General features: G+C 40.3%; 1 protein-coding gene and 1 long non-coding RNA gene across 2 annotated transcripts in view; one reads left to right on the top strand and one right to left on the bottom strand.

The window, feature by feature from the left end:
• The window catches only part of PHF24 (PHD finger protein 24), a 116,636-nt gene extending 111,363 nt beyond the window's left edge, over positions 1–5,273 (bottom strand). The window contains exon 1 of the mRNA XM_057313549.1: positions 5,095–5,273. The gene's annotated coding sequence lies outside the window, so the exon portion shown is untranslated. The remainder of the gene's footprint in view (positions 1–5,094) is intronic.
• A 75-nt stretch (positions 5,274–5,348) lies between these two features.
• LOC130544002 (uncharacterized) lies at positions 5,349–15,934 on the top strand. The gene is made up of 3 exons (XR_008959845.1): positions 5,349–5,648; positions 6,484–6,542; positions 13,837–15,934. It is a non-coding gene; the product is annotated as an uncharacterized LOC130544002 (long non-coding RNA).
• The last annotated feature ends 1,422 nt before the right edge of the window (positions 15,935–17,356 follow it).

The following is a 17,356-nucleotide window of genomic DNA, read 5'->3' as shown; positions in this document are numbered from 1 at the left end:
GTCGTCTTCACTCCAGGAACTCAGTAGCTCCTTCAGTAACATCTGCATAGTCATCAGGGCAGGATGTCCCTGGAGGGCTCTCTGTTCAGCTGGGAACCCAGGAGCACTAAGGTGCCCAGACCATTTGACCCTTCTTAGACAGAAAAGCCTACAGGGGCCCACCCCACTCCAAGCCCTGTTCTGGGACTAGCCCAGCCTCTAGCTCAAATTCCCGCTATATCCCTCCCTGGCTCCTTCATGTCCAGCTGGGAGCATCTGTTGCCCTGTAACCCCCATTCAGGCGGGAGCAAATGTGCCTAGGACCTGGGCCTAAAGGGATGTGGGGATTTCCAGACTCTTGAAACAATCATACCTGGGGGCTCTACCTCAGAGCCTGGCCTTGTTGCCTCTACTAAATAGATAGTGGACCTACTGACACCGGAGGAGAATAAGGGTGAATTAGCACACCTCCTCTCCCCCTACTTTAAGATATCAATCTAGCGAAAGGGTATATTCACAATGAACTCATCAGCAGATATAAAGCTGAAGTCAGCCATCGTACCTCCCTAATCCACTTACCCCTCACTTCTCAACACCAAGCACCAGAACCTCTAGCATAGGACTCCTCTGCACCCCTGCCACCCTAGAGATTGTCAGACACTACTTAGGCTCTGTCAGGAGTTCACCAAGCCCAAATCTTCACCCAACAGACTGCAATTCTTTGGTGGACATTCACAATTCAGATGTTAGCCATCCAAGCTTGTGTCGCCTTCCCCAATGTCTACATCCAGCCTGGCCTGGGGACCAAGAGATGGGCTTGGTTCAGGGCTACAAACTCCAAAATATGCACAAGGTGCTTGAGAAATTAACAAAATCAGTTTTAACCTCTAGAAAAACAAGTGGTAGTGATAGTCAAGACCTGTGCAGGGGCTGGGATTTTACTCTATTTTTTAAAATGATTTACTTATTTATTTTAGGTGGGGGAGAGAGCACCAGTTGGGGGAGGGCCAGAGGGAGAGAATCTCAAGCCGACTCTGTGCTGGGCATGGACCCTGATGCAGGGCTCGATCCCATGACTCTGAAATCATGACCCTACTCGAAATCAAGAGGCAGATGCCCAACCGACTGGGCCACCCAGGTATCCCTAGATTTTACTCTGTTTTTAAGTTAACAAGATATCCTATTACTGCTTCGTGAATGCTGGCAGAAGACACAAGACTCCTGGGTGAGATATCAAGGATTTTATTACTCACAGAACAGCCACAGAAAGAACTTTAGCATGTCTTTTTTGTATCAGTTCCCCATATCTATCAAATGCCTTGGGTGTAGCACAGGATCTATGACAGGTGCCTACTCATACAGTGGGCTATGTTACAGGAGAGGAATGCTAAGGTTTGGGGTTTCACTTCTTTTATAGGAAGAAAAAGCAAGCCTGATCTTTGTCCAGGGAGAGATGTTGCCTTATCTTTCAAGGTTGCTTGTTGTAAATACAATTCTGAGAAACGGCCTGGAAAATAGTCAGTGTCCTACATTCTTGGCATACCCAGTAAAAATATTCAGGAATGCTAAGAGCCCATAGTAGGTTGTCTCTCCCAACCATAACTAGCAATGATTAAAAACAAATGAATGGTGAGGGGGAAAAAAAGTGCTTTCCATGTCCTGGAAGAAGACCTAGGAGAGATACCCAGGTTAAAAAGAAAATCAATTCTGAAATACCCCACAAGTTATGCTTAATGATTTCTTCTTTAGCTGATAAGTAGAATTGGGGTTTTCTGTGTCCTTATCAAACTAGAAAAGAGAGACAGAAGATATTATCATAGAGACAACATGAATGTTGAAGAATCTGTGGTAACTTGAGAAGGGCTTGGAAAAAAACTTCAGGGGCCAGGGGAAAGTAGTGGTAAATCCCAATGGGACAAGAAAGTAAAATAGGCCCATTTAGTCGAACAAAATGGAAGAAATGAGAGCAGATGACAACTTAAACCTTTCCTTGGTACTCTTTGCGGAGAAAGTCTCTAAGGTGGCTTCCCCCATGTTCCCAACCCCTGATGTTCATGCTTTGTGTCATCCCATCCTCTTGAGTATGGACAGAACTGTGATTTAATTGTAATTAACAGAAGGATGACAAAAGTAATAGGATGCTACTCTTATATTACATTATATAAGACCATCTTCTAGCATAAGACTCTCCTTTCTGGCTTGAAAAAGTGGCCATGTTGGAAAAGTCCATGTACCCTCTAGGAACTGTAAGTGGCCTTTAGATGCTGAGTGTGGCCTCCAGCTAAGAGTCAACAAGAATCCAGTGTCCTTGGTCATTTGACCACAAAGAAATGAATTCTGCCAACAACCTGAGTGAGCTTGGAAGATTCTTCCCCATTCAAACCTCCAGATGAGAACACAGCCCAGCCAATACTTTGCAACCTTGTCAGACCACAGAGGATTGAGCTGGAATCCTGACTCACAGAGACTGTGAGATCGTAAATTATGTATTATTTTAAGCCACCATGTTTGTGGTAACTTGTTGCAGACTAATAGAAAACTAATACACTGCTGTAGCCATGAAAGTAAAAGTGTCTGACAGGTATATGTAGGTAGTATGGAGTCTGTGTGTGTGCAAGGCACACCCATTCTCTGCAGAGCCCCTGCTTAAAGTTCAGTGAGATTATTTACAAGGGCAAGTGGAGTTAGGATGAAGAGGGGGCTGTTCCATAGTATGAGCTTAGGAAGAAACAGGGAAGAAGGCATGTAGGTAACTCCTCTCCCTCAGCTCATTCTATAAAGACACACAGCTGTGGAGAGTCTGCAGCCTTCCTAATAGGCTGGAACCATCTCATCATACATATTAAACGTAAGTTACCCTTTTGTGCCTTTATTTGATTTTTGATATGGGAATAGCAGATATCTGTGAAAGGCTCAAAGATGTAACTAACAGTGATCTTGTGGAAAAGGGGGAGGGATGTCCCCCAGGAAGTAATAAAGTAAAAGAAACCTCTGAAAAGGGAAGTGGAGAAAACAACCAAAATCAGTAAGTTTCACAGGTAGAAATAGGAGCTCCAGATCTTCTTTGAGTTCAGAAAGGAGGAACAATCAGAATAGTTTCCACTCTTTTACACAGAACAAGTTTTGAATAAATCTTTCTTAAAGAAATGCTGCAAAGATGGTTGGAGGAAGCAAAGAGTTTATTTGAGATCACAGGGTTAGTATCCTCTCTGTAGTTCAACGTGGGCCAGAAGGGTCTGAGAAAACCAATTCTTCAGAACTTGTTTCTAGAAACAATGTAATCATGAAATCATCATATCCACTGTGCTTCCTCAGAGATGGAACCTGATTGGTGAGTTAGCAGGATGACGATAGGTAACCAATACTACAGAACTGTGTAATTTCTTTGATCACAGGAGAGAGCTACCAAATTTGTAATTTGGCCAGTTTCCATACCATATCACATTTCTTTTGGATATACACTAAATAGTAGAAATGCTGGGTCATATGAAAATTCTTTTTAGATTTTTGAGGAATCATGAAACATTTCCACAGCAGCTGCACCACTTTACATTTCTACCAGCAATGTACCAGCATTCCAATTTCTCCATATCCTCCCATTATTTTCCATTTTTTGAGAATAGTGCTGGTTAGCCATTTATGTATCTTCTTTGAAGAAACGTCTATTCACATCCTTTCCATTTTTGAACTGAGTGTAGTTTTTGTTGTGTTGACTTGTAGGAGTTCTTTATATATAGTAGATATTAATCACTTACCAAATATATGATTTGCAAATATTTTCTCCTATTCCATGGGTGTCCTTTCACTCTTTTCAGTGAATCTTTTGATGTACAAGTTTAAATTTTTGAGGAGGTCCAATTTTTCTATTTTTTCTCTTGTTGTCCGTGCTTTTGATGTTATACTTAAGAAACCATTGCCAAATCCAAGGTTGTGAAGATATTTCTCTGTTTTTTTCCTAAGAGTTTTATATAGTTTACCTCTTAAACTTAAGCAAACATACATTCTTGCTTCTCTCTTCCCAAATAAAATCTGAAAAACAGATTTCCTGATTCCAAGCTTTGTGACCTTTTTCAGAATTCTTAAAATCTCTGAGTTTCAGTTTAATTATTATTAATTCAGTTTAATTATCACTGAAGGGATAATTTCACAAGATTGTTGTAAGAGCTGTATGTTTAAATACAGTTAGTATAGTGCCTAGCACACTGGAGCTCAATAATCCCATGCATTTTTCTTCCTTCCTTCAAAGGACTTTCTCTCCAGGACCTGCCAGCATCAATTATTCCACCTGATCTTAACTGCTTGCTTGCAGATGGTCAAGCCCAAGGCCCCAAGTCTCTTGTCTTTGCTTCGGAGGCCTCACTGGCCCTCCCTTCCCTTACTCTCTTTGCTCTAATAGAAATTCCTGCCTCCACAAAAATTCAGCCTGGAGCCAACCCGGGCTACCACGGAGAATGAAATTTCTAATGGGGTGGGGGGTTGGAACGGACAAAGGCAGCAGCCCCACAGGGCCCCAGCCTCTCGACCACCTTGGAGGGACGCAATTTAGGGCACACTGAGCCCCAGAAAGGTCAAGGCCAAAGTCCTTTGAGCATATGGGGAGTTACCCTGGCCTAGATCCCGTGGCAGGCTCCTCTCCTTCCAGTCACAGGTTCCTTCCAGGCAGCTCTAGGGCACAGTCTAAAGTATTCCTTTATACAGGGGTCCTCTGTGGGGTCCATCTCCACCGCGCAGGCTCCTGAGGCTCCGCTATGGTCTCAAATGGTCTTCCACTGAGACACCACCAGAGACCACCCTTGCCCTCCGGTAGTTATACTGACGGTCTCTCTGCGGGGACAGTGCCTCCACACTGCGCCTCCCCACGGCAGCAAATGCAGAGAGAGCCCTGGGAGTCTCCATTCACACAGGGGTCCTCCTTGGGGGCGGCTCCCCGCACCGCCTCCGGGACTCTCCCAAGGGGCAGAAGCAGGGACACTCGGGGGTTTATCCACTTACTCAAGGACTCCCTTAGGGGCGGCTCCCACACAACACCTCAGGGTCCCCAGAGGGTTGTCCGCGGCCCGCAGACTCGTCCCTTAGGGTGCCTGCCGGGTCCCCGCCGCCCCCGCCCCCGCTTACCGGGACCGTCAGGGTGCGGGACGCGGGTCCGGGACTGGCGGACTCTACACCGCGAACCCCGTGCCGCCCATGGCCGCTCGGGAGCCGGCGTGCTGGGGCCGAGCGCCGGGAGCAGGCGGCGCGGGCGGAGCAGCACGCTGAGGCGGCAGCCGCGGCGGCGCGCGCGCCCCAAGCACACCCACCCTCCCCGCGCGGCTGCGGCGCGTGCGCCCGCGCGAGACGACCTCCGCGGGCCGGTGGGCGCGCGCCCCGCCCCGCCCTCCTGCGCCTCGCGGCGCGGCCCTGTGGGCTCAGCCGGCGACCTGGCTTGGGACTGAGGCGCTGAGGGACCGTAGGAGGGTGGCGACCGGCTCCGACAACCTGTGGGTCCGGGAGGCAGTGGGCGCCCCCGACCAGCGCCCGGCTCTGCGGCGCCGGGTCTTCTCGGCAGTCGGGCCGCCAGAGGCAAGGTCAGTGCCGGCCGGGAGGAGGCGTCCCGAGAGGGGGCTCCGCGGCGGCTCTCGGCTCCCGCCCGCCGAGGCGAAGCGTCCGGCCGCTCGCAGCTGCCTGGGGAGGTGAGAATGACTCATCCACGAGGCCTCGGCCCGAGCCCTTCCCTCTCTCGCCAAACCCAGCTGCCCTGTCAAGGCCTCCGGGCGGACGACCCGCGCGTTAGGGCACTCACCTTCGCAGTACCCCACTGCGGAGTGTCCAAATGAGCCTTCGCGAAGTGCTCGGCTGGCCAACTGTCCTGTGCGCTGTTTTCCGAGGTTATTGGTCCTCCATCTCCAGCAGCAAATCTGTACCTTGATATGACCCAGTCTTTGCTGCTGCAGCCTCATCCCTCAAACTACCCCGTTAGCGGCTCTGAGGGCTATAACGTGCATTACACCATAACTAGGTGCTTTGAAGAAAATGAGGGTGACAAAAAGAATGCCAGAAGTCATGAAGTCCCTAACAGCTAATTACAAAGCAGTAACGGAAGAAATACAAATGATATGCTGAGGATTTTTATTTAAATTATTTTTAAATGTTTAATATTTTATTTACATTTTTAATATACTTCATGTTTACAGATAAATTCAAAAATACAATTCACTTCATCCTGTGGGGGATACAAAGACAAACTTATTTTGCCCTTACCATCATGAAACTTAACAATAGGGAATATAAAGCTATCCACCTTTTAAACAAAATGCTAGGTACTAAGCATTGTATATATATTAAGTAATTTAAACTTCACAACAACACCATGAAGTACTGTATTTCATTGCTTAGATTATACAGATGCAATGAGGCACAGAGAGGTTAAACCACCTGCCTAAAATCACATAGCTAATACATGGAATCTAGGTATTCTGACTCCAAAGCCCATTCTCCTAACCGTTTGTTTTACTGTACTGCCTCCAGAAACGCCTTGAGGATATGCATCATCCCACAGAAATATTTTTTTCACGGACCCTGATTATGTAAGTAATATTATTAAAAGATGTGTTATAAAATTCATGATCCCATGTGAGGTATAATGTTTTATGAATGAAGTTTGAGATAATGGGTATAAAAGTGGTACTTACATATTTGTTTGCTGTTATATCAGTACACATAAAGATTCTTGGTACTGTCTATGTACCATCTCTTTCTGTCTTTACTTCATATGCACCATTGCTGGCTAATTTTACAATTCACACATGAGAAAAATGTAATGATAGTATTATTACTCACAAGGCCATAACTTCTCAGACCTGTGTGTCTTGAAATAATATACGTCTTCTTGCCTCTCTAATTTCCTAATACCATTTTTTAATGCTAGTTATATCATTACTTACGCCACCTGTGAATATTGGCTTCTAAAGCTCTCTCAAAACTTAATAGTATCAAAAAGAATAAAGTATTTAGGAATAAATTTAACAAAAAGTATAAAACTTACACTCTGAAACCATGAAAAATTATTGAAAAGTAATTAAAGATTTAAGTAAAGATTTTTTAAATCCCATGTTCATGAATCAGAAGACATTATTAAGATGGCAGTATTCTCTAGGTTGATCTATAGATTCAACACAATACGTACCAGAATCCCAGCTGATTTCTTTTTTAGAAATTGACAAGCTGGGGGCGCCTGGGTGGTACAGTCCTTAAGCGTCTGCCTTCGGCTCAGGGCGTGATCCCGGCATTCTGGGATCGACCGCCACAACAGGCTCCTCTGCTAGGAGCATGCTTCTTCCTCTCCCACTCTCCCTGCTTGTGTTCCCTCTCTCGCTGGCTGTCTCTCTCTGTCAAATAAATAAATAAAATCTTTAAAAAAAAAAAAGAAATTGACAAGCTGATTCTAAAATTCATATGGAATTACAAGGGATCTTGGATAGCTAAAATAATCCTGAAAAAGAAGAATAAAGTAGGAGGACTCACACTTCCTAATTTCAAATTTTACTATAAAGCAACAGTCAGTGTGTTACACTGTCAACAAGGACAGACATATGTATCAATGAAACAAAATTGGGAGTCCAGGAATATACCCATACATCTATGGCTAACTGTTTTTCAACAAGAGTGCCAAAGCTTTTCAATGGGATAAGGATAGTATCTTAAACAGATGGTGCTGGGACAACTGGATATCCACATGTAAAACAATGAAGGTATACCATATACAAAAATTAACTCAAAATGGATCAAAAACCTAAACATAAGATCTAAAACTATAAAACTCTTAGAAGAAAACAAGGGGAAAATCTTCATGACATCAGACTTAGCAGTGATTTCTTGGATATGACACCAAAGGCACAGGCAACAAAAGAAAAAACGATAACTGGACTTCACCAATATTAAAAACGTTTGTGCATCAAAGGACACTATCAAGATTGTGAAAATACAGCCCATAGAACGGGATGAAAATATTTATAAATCATATATTTAATAAGGAATTTGCAACTAGAATATATAAAGAACTCTTACAACTTAATAACAAAAAGACAATCGTATTCTAAATAGGCAACGGATCTGAAAGACGTCTCTTCAAAGATACACATTTAGCCAGAAATGATGTTCAATATCATTAGTCATGAAAGAAATGCAAATCAAAATCACCATGAGATATCACTTCATACCCATTAGAATGGCTCAAATCAAAAAGTCAGGTAACAACAAGTGTTGCAAGGATCAGAGAAATGAAACCCTCCTACACTGCTGATGATAATGTAAAATGGTGCAGCCACTTTGGAACACAGTCTGGCAGTTCCTCAAATTATTAAACATAGAGTTCCCATATGACCCAGTAATTCTACTCTTAGGTATATTTTCAAGAGAAATGAAACATGTCCACACAGAAACTTGTATATGAATATTTATAGCATCATTGTTTATAATAGCCAAAAGGTGGAAAAATGAGTATTCATCAGTGGATGCGTGGATAAGTAAAATGTAGTATCTCCAAAGGAATAGTATTCAGCCATAAAAAATGAAGTACTGAGGGGCACCTGGGTGACTCAGTCAGTTAAGCGTCTGACTTCAACTCAGGTCATGATTTCAGGATCGTGAGATTGAGCCCCATGACAGGCTCTGCACTCAGTGAGGAGTCTGCTTGTCCCTCTGCCTCTCCCCCCTTGTGTTCTCTCTCTCAAATAAATAAATAAAATCTTTAAAAAATGAAGTACTGATACATGCTATGATGAACTTCAAAAACATAATAGTAGGTGAAAGAAGCCAATCACAAAAGATAACATACTCTATGGTTCCATTTATATGAAAGTCCAGAACAGGGAAATCTATAAAGACAGAAAGTAGATTAGTGGTTGCTTAGGGTTGGGGGTTGGGGAGGACATAGGGGTGATAGCTAAAAGTTATGGTGTTTCTTTTTTAGGTGATTAAAATGTTCAAAAACTATGGTAATGGTTATACATATCTGTGAATATACCAAAAGCATTGCAATGCATACTTTCAGTGGACAAATCTGATATATATGGTATGATATGTGAATTATATCTCAATAAAACTTTTTTTGAAGTGCATGCATTCAGGAATAGAGAGATCTATGTTCAGGTCCTAAAACTGTATTTAGTAGATATCTGTCCTTGGAATAGGTCTTAATATCTTAATATCTCTAAGTCCATGAAGTAGGATTTATTAAAATAATGCATATAAAACATTTAGCATGCCTAGAATAAAGTATATATCTAATAAGTGTCAGCTATTATATTGCCCAATCTAGCAAAACTGTTCAGATCTGGAATCCCAATTTCACAAACGTTGCTATGTGATTTATATAATACTCCCTTTAAGCCTACAGCCCTGAGGACACAGTAAGAATGGTATATAGGAAGTTTGTATATTGTGTATGATGATGTGGTAGCTTAGAAATGTATACTTTCTTATTTTGCCATTTAATCACTGCTTTTAATCTTCTACCCATCACCTCAAACTTATTCATCAAATCAATTCTCTCTTCAGATTAATGAGCTCTTCCATTTGCAAATGACAGACACCTCATTCAAATAAATTTGAAGGATGAAAGTGAATTAATTGGTTCATTTAACAGGAAGTTGGGAAATTCAGGGGTGGAGCTGAGTTCACATACTCACAAATTATCATTTCTTTCCAGTCTTGGATCTGATTTCCTCTCTATGACCCCTTTCACTGGCAGAGTCTCTCTTTAACCAAAGTTTAGTAAGACTCCTCTGAACTCTCTTCTCAACCAAGCCCTGACTTTTGAGCTTCTGTGTTATCCCTGCATTGTCCAATTTTAGCAAGAATCCTACTGAATCAATTTAACCAGAATCCCCCATCCTTGATATTTGATCACCCTCAATATCTGATAGGGTTCCTCATCTTCTACCATCCCCCGGGTTGGGTCTGATCTCCCTGGCCTGCCTTCAGCAAGAATCCTGTTAGGTTGTTTTTCTAGGCTTCTCCCTTAGCCTTGATGTTTCCTTTTAATTTTCCATCTACTGACACCCCCCCCCCCCACTCCTCGGCTATAAACTCCCACTTTTCCTTGTTATATTTGGGGTCGAGCCCAATATCTCTCCTCTACTGCAAAACCCATTATAGTGGTCCCTATATCTATTGCAATAGTCACCCTGAGTAAAGTCTGCCCTATTATTCTTTAACAAGTATCACAAATATTTTTTCTCTTTAACATCACACCTAATGAGCCAAACTGGGACAGTAGGAACTTAGCTGCAGGCAGTTTCAGGATTATGTTATTCCAGTTTAGCAGCCCCAGAGGAAAGAGAAAACATCTTTCTCAGCATCTGTACTTTAAATCTAAGGGGCACCTGGGTGGCTCAATTGGTTAAGCATCAGACTCTTGGTTTCGGCTCAGGTCATGATCTCACGGGTCTGCGATCAGCAGAGAGTCCGCCTGAAGATTCTCTCCCTCTGCCCCTGTCCCTACTTGTGTTCACTCTCTCTTTCTATTTCTTTGTCTCTCAAATAAATACATAAATAAATCTTTCAAAAAATCTAAGAGATTTCTCACAGCAGCTATGTGAAGGATGGATTTTCTAAGCTTACAATTTTATCAAGAGAATGCATAGTAATGCCATATATTATTGCTTTGGACTATGTATGATGTCCTTCTCTAGCACTAAAATGTGTATTTTGTTTTAGTACTTAAAAGCATCTACAGGGAGCCAGTCCTTACTGACCAAGGAAAAGTGTAAAAGGTGCTTATTTCAACTGCAAATGGCATTCTGGTCATCCCTTCCATCCTAAAGCATTTTCTTGAGGAAGGCTCTTGGAACGTTAATCTGATGAGATTGTTGACCGGGCTTGATACACACAGTAGAATAATGGAACCATTGAAGCTACATGCTACCAAACTGCTGAATTCCAAAGGAAAGAGTTCTTGGCCTGCTCTTCAGCCTCTGTCTTTATACTCCATACCTTACCCTTTTTCTTTTTTCTTTTTTTTTTTTAATTTAATTTTTGTTAGTTAACATACAGTGCAATATCGGTTTATGGAGTAGAATTCAGTGATTCATAACTTACATACCACACCCAGTGCTCATTACAACAAGTGGCCTCTTTAATACCCATCACCCACCCACTTCCCTCCATCTCCTATTGCTTTTTTCTGACCTAACTCTGGCCTCTTAACAGATTCAGAATATGCTGAGTCCAGGATTCTGGTGGCCTACTGCTTTTAAAATTTTTAATTTTAATAGACTTTATTTTTTAGAGCCATTTTGGTTCACAGAAAATGAGTGGAAGTTACAGAGATTTCCTGTATACCCCTGGCCCCCCCAACACACACAGACAGCCTCCTCCATTATCAACATCCCGCATCATAGTGATACATTTGTTACAACTGATGACCCTACATCAGTTCGTCATCAGTCAGAGTCCAGAGTTAACATAAGGGTCTTGGTGTTGTAGATTATATGGGTTTGGGCAAATGTGTAATGATGTGTATATATCATTATGGTGTCACACAGAATATTTTCACTGCCCTAAAAATCCTCTGTGCTCTGCCTATTGATTCCTCCCTCCTCCCACCCCCTGACAACCACTGATCTTTCTACTCTCTCCATAGTTTTATCCTTTTCTGGAATGTCATATAGTTAGAATCATATAGTATGTAACCTTTTCAGATTGGTTTCTTTCACTTAGTGATATGCATTTTTGTTTCTTCCATATATTTTCCTTTTGGAATTAAATAAGTTATGGCTTCCCCACTAAAAAGTTACAGTTTGACTCAATACCTCTTGCTTACCAAAAAGGTATTCATCTGGGATATGTTCTAAAGGATTTGTTCTTTACTCCAGTTTTCCTTAGGGTATTTTTGGCAGGGAGTCTTTAAAAGACTCCAAATTCCCCAGGGTCCTCTTTTGTAACCCCGTATATGCTTGGAAAATAGATCTTATTTTTAGATGGCTCACTGCTTGGGCATGGGAGATGCATACCCCTTGAGATACAGTGGGAAAGGTATTAGAGTGAGACAAGCCAGTGAGAGGACAGGATTTATTCATGTTGAATCAGGGACCTATTAGAATTCTGATCGCAGGAAGTCTGAAGACCATTTGAGAAGACCATTTAAGAAGAAGGGTTTTTGGATGAAGTTAATAAAGGTCAAAGTAAAACAGAAAAGCTAACTCATTCTCAAGACAGTAAGTTTATTTTGATGCAAGGTTTGAGGTTTCGTAGTGACAAGTAAATCAAACAGGCCACAGAGTCAGCCTCCTTAGCATTTAAGGTTATTATTGATATGGTCAGATTTATGTCGGCCATTTTGGTTTTTGTTTTCTATACATCTCAAGTCTTTTTTGTTCTTTTCCTCCTTACTGCCTTCTTTTACATCAAGTGAATATATTGTAGTGTATCCTTTAATGATTTCTTTTGATGACCATACTAGGTAATAAAGTTTTTTACATATGCTTAACTGTTTCCCCAGGACAAATTTCTAGAAGTGGAATTATTGAGTCAAAAAAATGGCACATTTTTAAGCCTTTGATATCTATAGCCAGATTTCTCTGCAGAGCAGTTGCTGCAGTTTACATTCCCATCAGCAAAACCTTTACGTATTGTTGACTTATCCTAGTCTCTTGGAGAATTTTAACTTAATTCATTGTAACTGGCTCTTATATAGGTATTGAAATTTGAGCTGAAACCTAGTAAACTAAGGCTAATTTAATGTTCAGAACTGGGGATCAACTAAGAAATTAGCTTTCTTGTATTTAATACCTGGGGTTATTTAATGGTGATTAATTTCCATAATAACACCTTGATACTGGAAGAAGTATTAAAGTATCCATAATAAAGTTGAGATAAAGCTTTTTGTCTCAAATCCTAGCATGTCTCAGCCAGTCTCAGAATGAGAATGAGAACAAGGCCATATTGATCTGTTTGACTACAGCCTCAGCCAAACTTAACATTGGAGAGATGTAATACAAATGCTGTTTTCAAAGCAAGTCATTCTGAGTCTGAGCCCCAGGTTCAGGCCTAAATTCTTAACACCCCAAGCTGACTGCTTTCCCTCTAGCATGTATTATCAAATTATTTCTTCCTCTTGTGGTGATGGGATAATTCTGTACCTTGATGGTAGCAGTGATTACACAAATCTATACATGATAGAGTGGCTTAGAATCATATACATATTGTGTCAATGTTAAATTCCAGTTTTGATATTTTACTATAATTATGTAAAATGTAGCCATTGGGAGAAATTGGGTAAGAGTACATGGGACCTCTATACTATCGCTACAATTACCCATGAGTCTATATTTCACAATAGAAAATTTACAAAATTTCTCCAAGAGCCTTTTAAATTTTTTTGCATAGATGAATTCACATGGATTCAAAACTCTTGCTCTCTCCTTTTTTTCCATCCAGCCCATTACCACCACCCCATTTCTATTGCTTTCCTTAACTTCTTTTCTTCTATATCCTTTTAATGCATTTTATATAAATACATGCAAACATGGATATATATTCTTATTTTTCCATATTTCCCACAAAAAAGGTATGTGTTAGTCTGAGTCCTCAGAAAAGCTGTTGCCAAGACAGAATTAGATGTAAGAATAATTCCTAGAGTTGTAATTGTTGCAAAAAGTATTTGCAATTTATAACCGATATTTCTAAAATTGTTCTCCTCTGGGATTGCACCATTTTGCACTCCCATCAGCAAAATTTGAGATTGTCACTTTCTCCTCACTTTGCCAAAAGAGTGTGCTGTTGAACTTCTGAATTTTCACAATCTGCTGTTGTGATTTTAATTTGCATTTATCTTATTAAGAATAAGTTTGAATGTCTTTTCATGTTTTTTTTTTTAAGATATTTATTTACTTCAGAGAGAGAGAGAGAGCACAAGTATGGGAAACAGGCCAAGGGAGAGGGAGAAGTGGACTCCCTGCTGACGACACAGGGCTCCATCCCAGGATCCTGGGATCATAACCTGAGCTGAAGGCAGACACTCAACTGACCGAGCCACCTAGGCGCCCTGTCTTTTCATGTTTTTAATGGTCACTAGTATTTCTTTCTCTATGGACTGTTTCTGTCCTTTACAAATACTTCTACTGGCTTAGTAGTACTTTTTATATATAAGAGGAGATTAGCCTTTGTAAAAAGATTTGCAAGATATTTCAGGTTGTAATTTGTCTTTTGGCTTTTTTATGGTACGTTCTGTCATATGCAGATATGGCAGAAGATATTCTATGCAGAATAAAATAATCATTTATTTTATGGTTTCATAGTTAACTAGGAAGGCTTTCCTCTCTCCAAGGTTTTAAAATAATTATTCCATGTATTCTTCTAGTACTTTAATGTATAATTTTTATAATGTAAACTTTTTGTATAATTTTTTAAAATAAGATGTAATGTTGATTGGAAGTTTATCTGAGTGTATAGTACAAAATATGAATTCACCCATCTTTCTTGAAAAAGCTATCCAATTGTCCTAAAATCATTTATTTAAAAGATACATGTTTAGCGGTTCCTGGCTGGCTCAATTGGAAGAGCAGGCAACTCTTGGTCTCGGGTTTGTGAATTTGAGCCCCACATTGGGAGTAGAGATTGCTTAAATAAACAAACTTTTAAAAAATTAAAATATAAAAGATACATGTTTATTGTACTGATTTGAAATGACACCTCTATCATATACTACTATGTATTTATTCTATTTCTGAATATTTTCATTAGTTCCATTTATCTGTCAGTCTATTCATGCACAAGTACCATAGTGTTTTAATAATTAAGGCTATATAGGTTTTTTTATTTTTTGATATCACTCATCTCAGTGCTATCATAGTTCTTCCTTTTGAGAGTTTTACTATATTTACTTACTTCCCACCATAAATTTAGAAATCAGCCTAATTGTCCTCAGTTAAACCTATTGGTATTTTTATTGAGATCACATTAATATAGGAGCACCTGGGTGGCTCAGTTGGTTAAGGATGGGACTCTTGGTTTTGGCTCAGGTCATGATTTCCGGGTGGTGAAATCAAGTCCCCTGTGGGGCTCAGAGGGAGTCTGCTTGGGATTCTCTCTCTCCCTTTGCCCCTCCCCCCACTCGCACATGCACTTTCTCCCTCATTTTGAGAGAGAGAGAAATTGAGAGAGAGAAAGAAAGAGCTGGCAGGGGAAGGCAGAGAGAGAGAATCTCAAGCAGACTTTCTGCTGAGCCAGGAGCCCACTGGGGGCTCCATGCCAGGACACATGAGATCATGACCTGAGCTGAAATCATGAGTCCCATACTTTACCAACTGAGACACCCAGGCACCCCAATAAATAAATCTTTTTTAAAAATCACATTAATTTATAAATTAACTTAGAAAGATTTTTTTTAGTGTTCCTATCTCTAAGAATATGGTATGTCTATTTGTTCAAGACTGCATTTATACATTTGAAAATGTTTTAATTTCATTTGATTAGCTTTTTTCTCAAAAACGTTTTGCATGTTTTATTCCTTTTTATTTTATGTTGCTATTGGAAAGGGAATTTCCTTCTCCAATATATCTTCTGATTGTATATTTGTATATACATAGGCTTTTGATTTCAGCATATTAATTTTTGTAATCAGCTACCTTACTGAATTTCTTTCCATTTCTCCCTCTCTCTCTCTCCCCCTCTCTCTCGGTGGTGGTAGTAGTAGTAGTAGTAATTTTTGAGTTGATTATCTTCTGTTTTTCAGGCACAATCATATCACCTTCCAATAATGACAGTTTACTTTCATTTTACTAATTTTTTATGCTTTCAATTTATTTCTATTTTCTAATTGTATTAGCCACTCTATCCTCTACCAAGTGAAAACAATGAGAAGCCAGGTAAGCAGGTATTCAGAGATGCTCGAAGAGGCCTTCAGGAATAGCAGGGAGATCGGTAGGAGAAGGAAGGGAAGAATGAAGGGGGGGTAAACAGAAGGGGGAATGACCCACGAGAGACTGTGGACTCTGGGAAACAAACTGAGGGCTCCAGAGGGTAGGGGGTGGGGGATTGGGATAGGCCGGTGATGAGTATTAAGGAGGGCACGTATTGCACGGAGCACTGGGTGTTACACACAAATAATGAATCATGGAACACTACATCAAAAACTAATGATGTACTGTATGGTGACTAACATAACATAATAAAAAATTTTTTAAAAAAAAGAAGAGGCCTTCAGTAAGGATGCATCTTAGAGTAGTGTTTGTCATATTTTTTTCTTCCACTGTAGTTATCAGTTGTGCCAGGCACTGTGCTAAACACTTACTTTACAAAATCCCCTATAATCCTACAAGCACGCTATGATGTTTATACTATTACCATCTCCGTTTTACAGATAAAAGATCTAAAACACGGAGAAGAAAAAAACTTACCCAGGTAAAACTGCAATTCAAATCCAGGTGTGTGTAATTCCAAAGAAACTACTCTTAATTGCCAGGCTAATGGGGTACAACTGAGAACAGCATGAGGCGGTGTTTGCTGTAACTTTTCAAACTATAAGGAGTCTGACTTTGCTAAAGACCCCTACCTCTGAGCTGTGGTCTGTGGTTTTGGCAAGATCCATACTCATTTCTTGATGAGGTTGTATAGGCTCCCTAGGGTGTCCTTGAATGGTTACTAATTGCCCATAGCCTCTGAAATGGAATTAACTTGTGTGGAGTGTAATTTTATTTTGTATTTCATACGTGGTATCTGATGGGATAATGCAGTATTCATGAGTAAAGACACAGGATCATGTATGTCTGCCATTCCTTGCTGCCCCATTCACATGGAGCATTTGCAATGTCCCCATAAACATACAATTTTGGGGGACTCATGATGTTGGGAATTGTTCAAGACCCAAAGTGAGTGCAAGGCAAGCATATTATGAAAGCCACTGACTTTCATTGAGTGTTGCTAGATGTACACATATCAAGAAGTAAAATAAAAAATAGAGTTACTTTTGTGCAGTGTTTCCATGTTTTGGTAAGAATGAAGTACATATGCATGAGTTAGCTACAAAATATGAATTGGGTAATGTTGGTGATCCTGCATAAAGGTTAAATGATCTGATATTTGCATTTAAAACTGGCATTGTACAATACAACGATTAACAATAAAATTCAGGGTTATTTAAAATTTTAAATGTTTCTTTATTTAGAATAACATTAGACAAGTTTAAAAAAACAGACAAATCAGGAGGGGGGAAGGGAGGACTGTAGTAAAAAAGGAAAAAGTTTTATATTTTAGTATCTTTAAAGCCATTTTTCCTACTTATTGAATATAAGGCCAGCATTATCATTTTACTCTGGACCCCACAAATTATGTAACCAGCCACTTTTTAAAAAGATTTTATTTATTTATTTATTTGTTTATTTATTTATTTATTTGAGAG

The sequence above is a fragment of the Ursus arctos genome, unplaced genomic scaffold (genome assembly GCF_023065955.2).
Source record: "Ursus arctos isolate Adak ecotype North America unplaced genomic scaffold, UrsArc2.0 scaffold_18, whole genome shotgun sequence".
NCBI lineage: Eukaryota > Metazoa > Chordata > Mammalia > Carnivora > Ursidae > Ursus > Ursus arctos.
This window is presented reverse-complemented; position numbering and strand designations above follow the sequence as displayed.